The following is a 15027-nucleotide window of genomic DNA, read 5'->3' on the forward strand; positions in this document are numbered from 1 at the left end:
GCTGCCTTTGGTCGGATCCAGCAGCCAGGCGCTATGTGAAATGAAGCTCCTCTGGAACGGAGCCACGTGGCTTTTGCCCGGCAGTCGCCATATGGGGGGGAACACAAAACCACCAGCGCGGTTTCAAAATAATTTGTTCTTCCTAGGGAGCTCAGAGAACTAAAAAGGGGAAGGTAAAGGACTTCTGGTTCGTTTCTGGTTTTAGCAACGGCCAATGTTTTCTGGAATAAAACAAAACTAAGATGCCAGTATAGAATGGGCACACACAAACACGTGCCCCTATTTTCCAGGGATTTAGAGAAGCCTTCCTGGTTTCTGATTTGATCCCGGAATGTCCCGCTTTTCCTTAGGGTGTCCCTATTTCCATTGCAGTAACTACACAACCTTTAGAAGACATCTGAAGGGAGCCCTATATAGGGAAGGTCTTTATAATGTTTATAATTATATTTTTATGTATCTTGGAAGCTGCCCAGATTGACAACTCAGTCAGATGGGCAGGGTAGTAGTAGTAGTAGTAGTTTTTATTATGGAATAGGGTGCCCCTATTTTAATCAGAGAAATGTGGGAGGCTGTGTGGGTTAAAGCATGAGGATGGAATATTAACAATGACTTACAACCCTAACATTAAGGTGGACCCTAAAAACATACCCATCAATAGATGTGTCTTCAGCATTTGCTAGAAGCTGTGCAATGAAGATGCCAGAGACACCTCTTTGGGGAGGGAGTTCCACGGCTTAGGGGCCACCACCGAGAAGGCCCTCTGAGGGTGGAGCAGCTACCAAGAGGGCTCCCTCTGTAGATCTCAGCCACCGAGAGGGTCTGTAGGGAAGGAGGAAGCCTTTCACGTGTTTGCGGACTGGGTTCCTCAAGGCTTTAAGCACCCATGTGAGCGTTTTCCTACCAAGACTAAGCTGAACCGAATTCTTTGCAAAGCCATCAAAATGAGACCACGCGCTCCGGTGACCTTCTCGAAATCGTCTCCTTGCATTCTTGGTGCTAAACTCTCCATTTATGGTCCCGTGGACTGCCTCGGAGAGATTCTGAGGCTTAACCTCACAACAAGCCTAAAGAAGGCTGATCGCTGAAGAATTGATGCTTTTGAATTATGGTGCTGGAGGAGACTCTTGAGAGTCCCATGGACTGCAAGAAGATCAAACCTATCCATTCTGAAGGAAATCAGCCCTGAGTGCTCACTGGAAGGACAGATCATGAAGCTGAGGCTCCAATACTTTGGGCACCTCATGAGAAGAGAAGACTCCCTGGAAAAGACCCTGATGTTGAGAAAGATTGAGGGCACTAGGAGAAGGGGACGACAGAGGACGAGATGGTTGGACAGTGTTCTCGAAGCTACGAACATGAGTTTGACCAAACTGCGGGAGGCAGTGGAAGACAGGAGTGCCTGGTGTGCTATGGTCCATGGGGTCACAAAGAGTCGGACACGACTAAACGACTAAACAACAACAACAATGTGGAATTAATTATGGTAACTATGGATATATAGCAGATGGATAATGGTAAAAGATGCAGAAAACTTTATCTTAAAGATGGAACCCACGGAGGGAGGGAAGGAGGTCCGAAGGTTCAAAAGAACCTTTTGTTTTAATGTTTGAAATGGTTAAAGTTAAAATGTATAAAATTATGTAAAGCCAATAAAAGATGTTATTTAAAGAAGAAGAAGAAGCCATTGGATCTGGACTGTTTTCACACGCTAGCGACACATCCTGTTGTTGAATTCTATCCTGCACAATCAGAATAAATTTCAGGAACCAAAGAGTTGTATGGGGAAATACGGCTTTTGAGCCAACTAGGCATTCTGTTTTGGCGACTGTAACCCTGCTTTAAGGAGCCATTTGGCGACGAGCTTATATATCTGAGTTTCTAACACTGTGTCAATGTTGTGTCAACCGAGTTTGGCTCATGCAAAGGTCTCCCCCCCTTCTTCTCCTGTTGTCATGAACGCCACACCACCCCAAATTGTAACTGGACAATCCACTGATGCAGGGAGTGTTTTCCCCAATCCTATCCAGGTGACCCTCAGGGTCCCTTCCAACTCGACAATTCTACGATTCTATCCACATCCGGCCTTGTGTAGCACACCATAAAATCATGCTCTTTAAGATAAAGGTAAAGGGACCCCTGGCCATTAGGTCCAGTCGTGACCGACTCTGGGGTTGCGCGCTCATCTTGCATTATTGGCCGAGGGAGCCGGCGTACAGCTTCCAGGTCATGTGGCCAGCATGACAAAGCCGCTTCTGGCAAACCAGAGCAGCACATGGAAACGCCGTTTACCTTCCCGCTGTAGCGGTTCCTATTTATCTACTTGCATTTTGATGTGCTTTCGAACTGCTAGGTTGGCAGGAGCTGGGACCGAGCAACGGGAGCTCACCCCGTCACAGGGATTCGAACCGCCGACCTTCTGATCAGCAAGCCCTAGGCTCTGTGGTTTAACCCACCGCACCACCATAAAATCATGTCCCACACCATAAAATCATGCTCTTTAAGATAGGGTTGCTGTATTTCAAAAAGTCAAAGTCTCCAAAGAAAAAAGTGGGAAGTTTTGAGCTTTTTTTTTTAAAGGAAATTCACCAAAATCTACACTTTTGATGCGGGTTGCCAAACGTCCAGATTTTCCGGGACATTCAAGCGATTTCCGCCCGGGAACTGTTACAGACGGCCAAATCCCGGCTATGTCCTTCTAGTCCTCATGGTTGCGAAAACTGGCAACGCCTGGGCAAAACAAACAAGTCGGGGGGGGGGGGAGGAGGGAATGTTTAATTAATCGCCCCTTCCCCAGGATTAGATGAAGCTGAATAAATTTTGCAAAATACGTAGATATGTGAACCTCATTGGCAGAATTATTGGCAGCCACAGAATCCAGTTTTTCATTGCAGGGGAAGGGAAGTTTAATTGTGCAAGCAGAAGTCTGTTGCACAATGGGATGGAAAGACTGAGTTGCAGCCCTATTGGTTTCTTCTTCTCCTTCTAAATAAAATAATTTAGAAGAACATTTATCAATGACCAGCTCACAAAAAGGCATCATGCTGGTGTACATCAAAGTCATTACAACATCTTAAAATAATAAAAATAATGAACAAATGACCCAAGAGTATTGAATCCACTTAATTCTCTAAATACACCTGGAAAAATAAAGCTATATTTTCAGCGGGGTACAAAATACTTGAATTGCAGGTGCCTGTCTGATTTCTGTAAGAACCATATTTCAAATTACTGTGCTGCTGTCACTGAACTTCAAGGCCTTTGTTCTCACAGAAACTAGATGAATATGAAAGAAAGGGGGGGGGGGGGTTTGACCAGAATGGCTTCTCCAGGTGATTGCAGTGATCAGGCCAGTGGATCAATCGTTTTTGCAACAGCTTTTAACCCACAACGGGCTTCACTATATTTACCATTTTACCAGGGAGGCCAATATAGTTCCATTTTACAGATGGGGAACTGAGGCTGGGACAGTGACATGCCCAAGGCCACACTGTGAATCCAGTGCGGAGGTGACACTTGAACGCAGACCCCGGTCCAGTTCTTATATTCAAGCAGCTCCTTTCATTTTCTATTTTTTGCTCACTCCTTATGCAGAGATCAGGGCAAGCTGAATTTTCAAGGAACACTCCAAGAACTCCAAGGGAAAAGGGACACACACTGAGTTAAGACAGATGTAAATGTTTCAGAGTACTGGGGAAATGACATCTATTTGCTTCCATCCAAATATACCCACAGTGGTACCTCGGTTTATGAACACAATTGGTTCCGGAAGTCTGTTCATAAACTGAAGCGAACTTTCCCATTGAAAGTAATGGAAAGTGGATTAATCCGTTCCAGACGGGTCCGCAGAGTACTTAAACTGAAGCGTTCATAAACTGAAGCATGGGTGTAATTGGTTCCGGAAGTCTGTTCATAAACTGAAGCATTCATAAACTGAAGCGAACTTTCCCATTGAAAGTAATGGAAAGTGAATTAATCCGTTCCAGATGGGTCCCGCGGCGTTCGTAAACCGAAAATTCGTAAACCGGGGTGTTCATAAACTGAGGTTCCACTGCATTTCTCTGCAAGATTAAGAGTTTTTCTTCTGGGGGGGGGGTGGGATAATAGAATCATAGAGTTGGAAGAGACCACAAGGGCCTTCCAGTCCATCCCCCTGCCAAGCAGGAAACACCATCAAAGCATTCCTGACAGATGGCTGTCAAGCCTCCACTTAAAGACCTCCAAAGAAGGAGACTCCACCATACTCCTTGGCAGCAAATTCCACTGTCGAACAGCTCTTACTGTCAGGTAGTTCTTCCTAATGTTTAGGTGGAATCTTCTTTCTTGTAGCTTGAATCCATTGCTCCGCCCTTTTCTATATATTTCTCCGCCCTCCTTTTATATATTTGAACATGGCTATCATATCACCCCTTAACCTTCTCTTCTCCAGGCTAAACATACCCAGCTCCCTAAGCCATTCCTCATAAGGCATCGTTTCCAGGCCTTTGACCATTTTGGTTGCCCTCCTCTGGACACGTTCCAGCTTGTCAGTATCCTTCTTGAACTGTGGTGCCCAGAACTGGACACAGTATTCCAGGTGAGGTCTGACCAGAGCAGAATACAGTGGATGCTTTGCTTCAGATAGAAAACTTCCCACCCCAATTCCTGGAGCAATTTTGCAGAGTTAAAGACTGTCACGGGTCTAATTGTGTCCATGTGGAGCTCTTTGGGTGCCAGGTTAGTGAATGCCACCTCCATCCGAACGGCCCCTCCATTTTTCTTAAGCAGGTGAGCAGAAGAGCTTATTCATTGCACTTATATCCCGCCCTTTTCCTCCGAGGAGTACAAGGCTCACCCCCTCCTCATTTAATCCCTACAATGACCCTGCGAGGGAGGTTAAGAGGCTCCACGATCAGCCAGTGAGCTACATGACTAAGCGGAGATTTGAACCCAGATCTCCCAGGTTCTAGTCTGACACTCTAACCACGATGCCACCCTGGCTTCCTAGAGTTCTTCAGCTATGGGACAGCTCATAAATCAGGTAGATAAATAAATCTGGGGAAAGCAAAATGTCCCTTAGGGGAGGATCTGAAATATTTTCCCTGAAGCTTTAAATTGTTTTATTTTGGATTGTTTCGTTTGATGTTCTAATGCGCTGTAAACCGAGATTTTTTTGTTTAAAATATAAAGCAGAAATGAAATGAATAATCCTAATATATATTTTTCAATGTTTGATATTTTTTGATGTTTTATATATGCTGTAAACTGCCCGGTGTGACTGGAAAACCCCAGTCAGATAAAAGCTATTATTATTATTATTATTATTATTATTATTATTATTATTATTATTATTATTATTATTATTATCAAAAGTCACTGCGTTCAATTGTGGCAAGGTGCCATTTGGCAATTAGCTTAGATCAGGCACCCCCAAACTTCGGCCCTCCAGATGTTTTGGACTACAATTCCCATCCTCCCCGACCACTGGTCCTGTTAGCTAGGGATCATGGGAGTTGTAGGCCAAAACATCTGGAGGGCCGCAGTTTGGGGATGCCTGGCTTAGATATCTGACAAACAGTCCCAGTTTGCTGGCTGGAGGTGATGGGAGTTTTATAGAACTGAAGAGTAGGAAGGGACCCCCAGAGTCATCTAGTCCAACCCCCAGCAACTAAAGAATCCCTTGGCAAATGGCCATCCAACCTCTGCTTAAAAACCTCCAAGGAAGGAGAGTCCACCACAGAACAGAAAGTTCTTCCTGATGTTCAGTCGGAATCTCCTTTCTTGTACCTAGAAGCCAAAAACCTTGCAACTTCAGTCCAAAACGTGTGGAGAGTTGGGGAAACCAGGGCTATCTGAAGGAGTGTCTCCACCCCCATCGTTCTGCCTGAACACTGAAGACCAGCTCTGAGGATATTCTGCCAGTTCCCTGCCTGCGAGAAGCGAGGTTACAGAGAACCAGGCAGAGGGCCTTCTCGGTGGTGGCGCCCGCCCTGTGGAACACCCTCCCATCAGGTGTCGAGGAAATAAACAACTCTCTGACTTTTAGAAGACATCTGAAGGCAGCCCTATTTAGAACAACAACAACAAAAAAAGAACGAATTCCTATGCCCCACAAATAACCCAGAGATGCATTTTAAATAAAAGGACACATTCTACTCATGTAAAAACATGCTGATTCCCAGACCGTTCGTGGGCCGGATTTAGAAGACGATTGGGCCGCATCCGGCCCCTGGGTCTTAGTTTGGGGATCCTTGCTCTAAACAATCCAAAATACAACATCCTTCCATCTTGAACGAACAGCCCTGAAATCAGTGCAGTTCTCTTCCCTCCAAACTCAGCACGCCTCCCCCCCCCTTAAGTTTCATTCTAAGCATCATAAAAAGGAGAGAGAGAAAAAGAGAGGGTTAGGGAGATAAGCATCTCAGGGATGGTTTAGAAATCCTTTGCCCGTAATCTCTACTGCCTGGGGACAAGAGACTGCAAGAAAAGGTGACCTTCTCTGAGTCACCTTCCAGCCCCCCAAGTGCGTGGTGCCGGTTCCACGGCAAAGCGGCCAAACCGGCTGCAGGCCTTGCCCCACCGGCCGTGACTCAGGCAGCAGCGCCGCCTTCCAGCTGTGCCAGGGGTCCTTGCCAGGGGGTGGCACCGCCAGGAGTCCGATCGGGGTGCTGGAGAATCTTTCAGGGCTCAGCAAACTTTTTCAGCAGGGGGCCAGTCCACTGTCCCTCAGACCTTGTGGGGGCCGGACTATATTTTGAAAAAAAATAATGAATGAATTCCTATGCCGCACAAATAACCCAGAGATGCATTTTAAATAAAAGCACACATTCTACTCATGTTAAAACACGCTGATTCCCGGACGTCCATGGGGCAGATTTAGAAGGCGATTGGGCCAGATCCGGTTCCCGGGTCTTACCTTGCCTATCAATACTTTAGGGCTTTGTTCTAGGGCAGGGGTGGGGGGTCTCCGGCCTGGGGGCCCAACGCGACCCTCGGGTCTCACTCATCTGTCCCAAGGGACAGATTGTTCATCGTTCAAGTGCTTTTTCTTACGGGGAATTTGTACGCATCTGCATCCCAGGTGAGATGCATTCTCCCCTCCAGCAGAGATTTCACTTAGTTGACCTGCGGAACTCCCACCCACAGGAGGCAGTGACGGCCATCAACTCGGCTAGCCTTGAAAGGGGATTAGAGATTAGGACTGGAGAATGCTGGGATAGCTCAGTCGGCAAAGAATGAGACTCTTAATCGAAGAGCCGTGGGTTCGAGCCCCATGTTGAGCAAAAGATTCCTGCGTTGCAGGGGGGTTGGCCTAGATGACCCTTGGGGTCCCAACTGACAATTCTATGATTCTACAACACATTCATGGAGGAAAAGGCTATTGATGGCTGTAAGCCATGATGGTTATGCTCTGCCTCCACTGTCAGAGGCAGCAATGCTCCCGAATACCACAGGAGGGGAGAGGGCTCTTGTGTTCGAATCCTGCTTGTGAGTTCATCATGGCAGCATCTGGTTGTGAGAACAGGATGCTGGACTAGTTAGGCTCCTGGCCTGATCCTGCAGGCTCTTCTTATGTTAACTTCTAGAGAGGGGAGAGGCGTCATTGCCTTGCCTTGCTCTTGTTATGGGTTTTTATTATGCGTTTTGTGGTTTTTACCTTGTATTTTTATGCTGTGAACCGCCTGAGATCTAGGGATGGGAGTCAATTTAGTAAATAGTAGTAGTAGTAGTAATAAACCCTGAATATTGACAAAATTTTCAAATCACACTCAGTTCTAATAATGCACTCCCAAAGACGGGAGGGGGTGGGGAATGAGGAACCAGAAAATAGTGCATGTCTAGGTAAAGGAAGGGAGAGTTTGGGATGCATGTGCCTGCTAGATTATTGTGACTCGCTCTACGCGGGGCTGCCCTTGAAACTGACCCAGAAACTCCAGCGGGTGCAGAATGCCGCGGCGAGGCTCCTTACGGGGTCCCGGACGCGGGATCACATTCATCCAGTGCTTTACCAGCTGCACTGGCTCCCGGTGGAGTACAGGATCAGGTTCAAGGTGCTGGTTTTGACCTTTAAAGCCCTATGCGGCTTAGGACCCTCGTACCTACGGGACCGCCTCTCCCGGTATGACCCACAGAGGACATTAAGGTCCACAAATAATAACATATTGGAGATCCCGAGTCACAAGGTGGCTAGGCTGGCCTCGACCAGGACCAGGGCCTTCTCAGTACTGGCCCCGACCTGGTGGAACGCTCTGTCCCAGGAGACTAGGGCCCTGCGGGATTTGTCATCTTTTCGTAGGGCCTGCAAGATGGAGCTGTTCCGTTTGGCCTTCGGATTGACGCAGTCTGACCCCACGGTTACCCTCCCCTAAGGTTTTATTTCATAATGGTTTTATCTTATTCGTAGATTTTTAATTTTAAAATTGAATTTTAACATTGTATTAATCTGTGTTTTAACTGAATTGTTTCTTTTATATTTGTGTTGATATTATTTGTTGTTAGCCGCCCTGAGCCCGGTCTTGACTGGGAAGGGCGGGGTATAAATATAAATTATTATTATTATTATTATAATCATTTTGTTTTATTTTGCTTAAAGAGCTTGGACTCTCATACGTGTGAAGGAGGAAACCTTTAGCGAGTTCCTGGAAAGGAGGGTGAGGTCTCTACCTGCTCCTTGTGTTCTGGGGCCTGCCTCTGGCTAATTAATTCTAAGACTGATCCCAGTTTAAATTAAATCATCCCGGATTACAATAGATAGCCTGGCCATGCAGCCTTCTCACTGAGCTTTTCCAAAATAAAAAGTGTGTTGATTGGGGTTATCTCCTCTTAATCAGTGTCAAGATAGTTTGGGATCTTTGGAAAGGAGAAGAAGCTGTGCCAGAAAGGTCAAAGGGATCTCAACCTATTAAGATTATGAACATACAGCTCTCCTTTGGAGACCAAATTATTCGAAGAGGCTGCTGTTGTATCTCTGCGTGAGTCAGCGCTCAGACGTTGCCCGCTTCCAAACAGACTCCACCCTGCTGCACCTCTGCAATGAGAACGGGGCCTTCAGTCACAGAACTGCAGAGATGGAAGGGACCCGGAGGATCATCTAGTCCAACCCCCAGCAGTGCAGGAATCATTTGCCCAACGTGGGGCTCAAACCCACGACCCTGAGATCAAGCGTCTCGCACCGACTGAGCTATCCTGACATAGATGCAGCTATCTTTCCCATCCTTAAAGGAAGCTGCTAGAGTTGGTGCTCTGGGCTGGCCGGACCTCTTCCAAATTAGGAGGCACGGCCAGAACAGGGACTCAAGCAAACATACAATGGAAGTGAGACTCGGCTGGGGGCACGAAATTTGCCTGCTCTGAAACAAGAACATTTTTTCTGGTGCAAAGTAAAATGTGGTTTTGATTTTGGAAAAGGAGAATTTCTCTGCAATGCGAGGCTTAAGAAACGCTTCCTCTCTCCTGTCCTGTTACTGTTGTTGTTGTTTAGTTGTTTAGTCGTTTAGTCGTGTCCGACTCTTCGTGACCCCATGGACCAGAGCACGCCAGGCACTCCTGTCTTCCACTGCCTCCCGCAGTTTGGTCAGACTCATGTTGGTAGCTTCGAGAACACTGTCCAACCATCTCGTCCTCTGTCGTCCCCTTCTCCTAGTGCCCTCCATCTTTCCCAACATCAGGGTCTTTTCCAGGGAGTCTTCTCTTCTCATGAGGTGGCCAAAGTATTGGAGCCTCAGCTTCACGATCTGTCCTTCCAGTGAGCACTCAGGGCTGATTTCTTTCAGAATGGATAGGATTGATCTTCTTGCAGTCCATGGGACTCTCAAGAGTCTCCTCCAGCACCATAATTCAAAAGCATCAATTCTTCGGCAATCAGCCTTCTTTATGGTCCAGCTCTCAATTCCATACATCACTACTGGGAAAACCATAGCTTTAACTATACGGACCTTTGTAGTCATGGATCAATGCCTTGTCGTGGCGAAGGGGCTTGAATAACTCAGAGAAGCTATGGGCTATGCCATGCAGGGCCACCCAAGATGGACAGGTCATAGTGGAGAGTTTTGACTAAACGTGATCCACCTGGAGAAGGAACTGGCAAGCCACTCCAGTATCCCTGCCAAGAAAACTCCATGGACAAAGACAAAGTCCTGTTACTACTGTGCAACAATGGGTCGGATCTCCATCCCTATCCCAAGATCTAAATTGCAGCAAAAAAGGCATTCCTTCAGGCCTCTCTAGACCTTTTCTGATCATTTCACTGTCTGCCGCCTCTGAGAAAGTTTCTCTTCTGCTATTCCAAACTGCCCCTCCTGTTTGCATCTCATTACCGGTCTTGCCTAAATAAAAAAAGAACAGGCTCACTTCCGCTCCTACAAATCTGAGCCCTTTGAGCAAAAACATCCCAGTGGAGTTTGCTGCTGCTGCGGTGGGGAGAAATCCAGTTCAGTCCGCACTTGTCCGGGTTTTGCAACGTGGTTCTCCAGTAATGCGCACGAAAGCATAAGGGTCAAACGTACGTTAGTGAAAAAGACACGCAAAAAAAAAATTGCAGTGAGAGGCAGTGTGGCCTAGTGGTTAGAGGGTTTGACTAAGAAGGCCTGGGAGGGCCTGGGGCTCAAATCCCCACTCAGCAATGCAACTCATGGAGTGACCCCTGGGCCAGTCACGGCCTCTCAGTGTAGCCTACCTCACAGGGTTGTTGTGAGGATAAATGGGGAAGAAGTAGAAAGTAACAAATAAGTAATATTACAGGAAATTGCTTTGCGAGGAAGTATTTGTTGTTGTTTAGTCGTTTATTCGTGTCCGACTCTTCGTGACCCCATGGGCCAGAGCGAGGAAGTATATTCTAGGCAAAAAAGGGCCTTTTAGGATAAATTCACCCTTAAAATGCTGCTGAATGTGGAGAACAGAACTTAATATTGGAAAAACGAGAAAACAAGAGAAACCAGAATTTGACAAATTCTGTATTTATATGCAAAGACTGCTGCATCAGCCCATCAATCAAGTCCAGCATCCCAGCATGCATGTGTTTTGTGTTTTTATCTTGTACTTTTATGCTGTGAACTGCCTTGCAATCACAGATCATAGAATCATAGAGTTGGAAGAGACCACAAGGGCCATCCAGTCCAACCCCCTGCCAAGCAGGAAACACCATCAAAGCATTCTTGACATATGCCTGTCAAGCCTCTGCTTAAAGACCTCCAAAGAAGGAGACTCCACCACACTCCTTGGCAGCAAATTCCACTGCCAAACAGCTCTTACTGTCAGGAAGTTCTAAAAGGCAGTACTGTATACAAATGCCATAAAACAGCAGCAGCAGCAACAACAACATTACACAGTCGGATGCCTTGAGGACGCCCGCAAGCGGCGAAGGAAGGCGAAAGCCCCCACCTCCCCCCACAATTCATCTCCCTGCAATTGATACTCGGAGGTAGACTCCTCTTGAACATGGAGGCTCTGTGGCTAATAACCACCGACAGGCTCATCCCCTAATCCAGGGGTGCCCAAACTTTTTTCAAAGAGGGCCAGATTTGATGAAGTGAGCATGCGCGAGGGCCGACCAACGTTGCTGAGCTTTTTTAAGGATTTTACCCCAGAGTTTTTGAGCTTTTTTTAAGGACTAAAGTTGTTGGGCTTTTTTTGAGGATTTTACCCCAGGACATATACTGCCACGGGGGCAGGCTTAAAGCAACCAGCGGGACCGCTTAGGCCCCCGAAACGGACTTTTGGACATGCCTGCTCTAATCCTAGCGCACTCCATAAATTCATTTTGTGCACGAAGATCGGCTTGCACTCAATGCACGGTTGCACGAATGCCTACTCTGAAGGGGGAGCGGGGGGGGAGGGGAGATGTGTGGATAAAGTTTTGCTTCCTTCCCCTGCCTGCCCCCCCTCCTCCATTGGCCGTGGTCAAAACTGGCAAAAGAATGGACTGAAACCAAAAGTGATCCCATCCTTCCCAAAAGTTTGCATTTCCAGCGCTTGAGAGGTAAATTGCCTTACTCTCCAGATTAAGCAGCAGGAGGGATTGCATCACGAAATCTACAATTATTAACACATGAAGGCATCAAAGGCCATGCCACCAGCTCGGAGGAAGGGTCAGGAGGGTGCAAGAAAAAGCAGGGGATGAGATTAGATATAACCCAATTATGTGGACCAAGAGATAAGCGTTGAATTTGGGACAGTCGCTCCGGGTTCAAATCCAGTTCCTCTGACCATGGCTCGGACCATTTCCTTTCCCTCGATTTCCCAAATGTAAAACAGAATTTTTATCCTATTTTTATTTGTTAAATGTGTTTGCCGCCCTTCATCCATAGATCTCGGGGCAGCTCACAACATAATCTTGGGTGACCGCGTGAGTGCCTATTCGAGAGCAAATGTCGGAAATGTTTTCTGAAGCACTTTGCAATCTTAAAAGGGATCACACACACACATATTTTTTAAAAAATGTATTTACAAACCAGCCATGCTCCCGGTGCAAAGCCCTTCAGGACGACCTTGCGTTTGCGCCTGCTGTTTATTAATTTTTTAAATAAAAAATATTCGTCTACCTAACAGATCCCAGGAAAGTCTGTAGTGATTCAAATACGAACCGAGTGAAACCATCACCCAAGCCCACAGAGCCAGATCAAAACCCGCAATGCAATACTCAAAATGCCTGGGAAAGGACTCTGGCGTCTAATGATCGCAATGCTGGCGCCCTTTTAAATTCTGCTCATATATCACACAGATTTCCATTGCAAAGCAAACCAAAAACAAACCACATTTCTGCGTAGCTGAGAGAGAAGAGGAACAAGCAAGGTGTTAAAGAGCTTTGACTCACAGTGGAGACCTCCGATTTCATCAGGGACTATTAAAAAAGACAGTCTGGGCAGGTAGAACAGACCGACCCATCTCCTTCTCCCAGACGCCACCAGGATCCTTTTCTTTCCACCCGGAGGGCACCAGGTTGGCAAAGGTACAGGTATGCACAACTGTGCTTTCCTGGGTGTTATTGTTGCTGTTATTTATTGATTTATGATTCGCCTTCTACGTTTCATACCATAGAATCGCAAAGTTGGAAGGGACCCCAAGGATCATCTAGTCCAGCCCCCTGTAAAGAGTGGGGTTTTTTTTGCCCAACATGGGGCTCAAACCCACGACAAGGCCATTTACCAACACACCACGAAATAGCAAAAGATAGATTTTTAATTTTCTTAAAAACAAAACAAGACGGAATTCAAATGCAAGCTCATCCTTCCATCTCACCAATTCTGGGGTCTGTTTGTTTTGCTTAACAAAATACTCTAGGCTGCAAATCTACCTCAGTTTCCAAGCCCTGTTGAACACAGCTGCAGAATTCTGTTCTGTTTAAGAGGAAGAACTAAATTCTTTTAGCTAAGAACTACTTCAAACCTCAAACATTTCCTTCCTGCACTTGGATGGTGAGGGCTCAAAGGTGATGTCTGGAACCCAGCAAAACAGCGACAAGCTCACCAAACAGGAGGCAATACACTGGATGGGACCCCTGGGGTCATGCAGTCCAACCCCCTGCCATGCAGGGCTCTTTGGCCCAACGAAGCTCTCGAAGCCACAACCCCAACAGGAAGAGCCTCATGCTCCAAATCGGAGAGGAGTTGGAAGGGGCTCCCCCAGGGCCATCTAGTCCAGCCGCCTGCAAGGAGTTTTCTGTTTTCCGTTTTTTAAAAAGGAAGATTCTAAAGAACACCCATAAATTTTGGCAAGGGGAACACCCACAAACAGACATGGACAGAAAGAGGACTCTGGGTGTTGTTGGAAGGAGAGGGAGAAAAACGCAAGGGGTGGGTGGGATATCTCAGTTAGTAGTAGGGAATATGACTTATCGGGGTTGTGGGTTGGAGACCCACGTTGGGCAAAAGATTCCTGCCTTGCAGGGGGGGGGGTTAGACTCGATAGCCCTGGGGAATGGATCTCTTCCAAATCTACCATTCTGTGATTCTGTCCATTCTGCCACCACCCAAACCAAGAAGCCCCCAAACACACCGTGGGCGTAGCCAGGATTTATGTTAAAAGGGGGGCGCAGGTAGCCAGGAGTTTATTGGGGGTGGCCAAGATCCTTTCTCTGGCGCTGCCCAGCAGATTCGGAAGGAAATGCCTCGACAGTTGTTTCAAATCGCTTTCTCTTGACCCCAGAACAAACTTCGACTTTTAGTTAAGTATTTTATTGACTTGATGTGGGCTGTCCCCCTGGCTACGCCCATGCCCCCCCCACCCCCACGACCGATTGGCAAGAGGCGAGGTGCCCACCTGGGAGAAAGGAGGCGCCCTCGAGGGAGGACGCGGCTCTCTTTTCAGGGTGCCAGGCGCCGTCGATCCCCCCCGGAGCCCCCTGCTCTTCCTCTCCGTCCTCCTCCCGGGCTTGGCAAGGGCTGCGATCCTCCAGCCTCCAAAGCCAGGCGAGCCGAGTCTCCGAAGCAGCAGCAGCGGCAGCAGCTGCCCCTGGCGCGCTCCTCGGGCGCGCAGCTTCCGCGGGGAGGAGCCGCGCCGCCCCCGCCCGACGGCCGGGCCAGCGCAGGTGCCTCCCTTCCGGGACCAATGGCAGCAGGAGGAGGAGGAGGAGGAGTTGCGCACACCTGGAGGAAGCCAGGCCCCCTCACCTGGCCGGGGCGCACTCACCTGGACGCATCCCCTCCGACCCTGCCGCTCACGTCCCGCACCAAGGAGACTTCTCCGCAGGACCAGACACCTCTTCCCACGGTGGCATCCAGTTAGCTACCTCTCACCTGGCCGGGGAGGTATCCCTGTGCGCCTCACCTGAGCCGGGCCCTTACCTGTCCCGGACCACGCCCCTCTGCGCTCTCCTGTCTCTCCCCACCCTCCACCAGCCAGGACGCAGCCCCAGGCCTGCGCTCCCTTGGCTGCAAAGGGCCCAGATCCCAGCTCAGGGGTGCCCAATTTTTTCCCCAAAGAGGACCAGATTTGATGAAGTGAACATGCTTGAGGGTGACCGAAGGATTGAAGTTGTTGAGCTTTTTTTGGGGGGGGGGTTACCCCAGGAAATAAACTGCCGCAAGGACCAGATTAAACCGACCGGCGGGCCGG

General features: G+C 48.0%; 1 protein-coding gene across 1 annotated transcript in view; it reads right to left on the reverse strand.

Moving 5' to 3' along the window:
* The window catches only part of IRF5 (interferon regulatory factor 5), a 45556-nt gene extending 31120 nt beyond the window's left edge, over nucleotides 1-14436 (reverse strand). The window contains exon 1 of the mRNA XM_060279262.1: nucleotides 14233-14436. The gene's annotated coding sequence lies outside the window, so the exon portion shown is untranslated. The remainder of the gene's footprint in view (nucleotides 1-14232) is intronic.
* Between the last annotated feature and the right edge of the window lie 591 nt (nucleotides 14437-15027).

Source organism: Zootoca vivipara, chromosome 10 (assembly GCF_963506605.1).
Source record: "Zootoca vivipara chromosome 10, rZooViv1.1, whole genome shotgun sequence".
In the NCBI taxonomy this organism is placed as follows: Eukaryota; Metazoa; Chordata; class Lepidosauria; order Squamata; family Lacertidae; genus Zootoca; species Zootoca vivipara.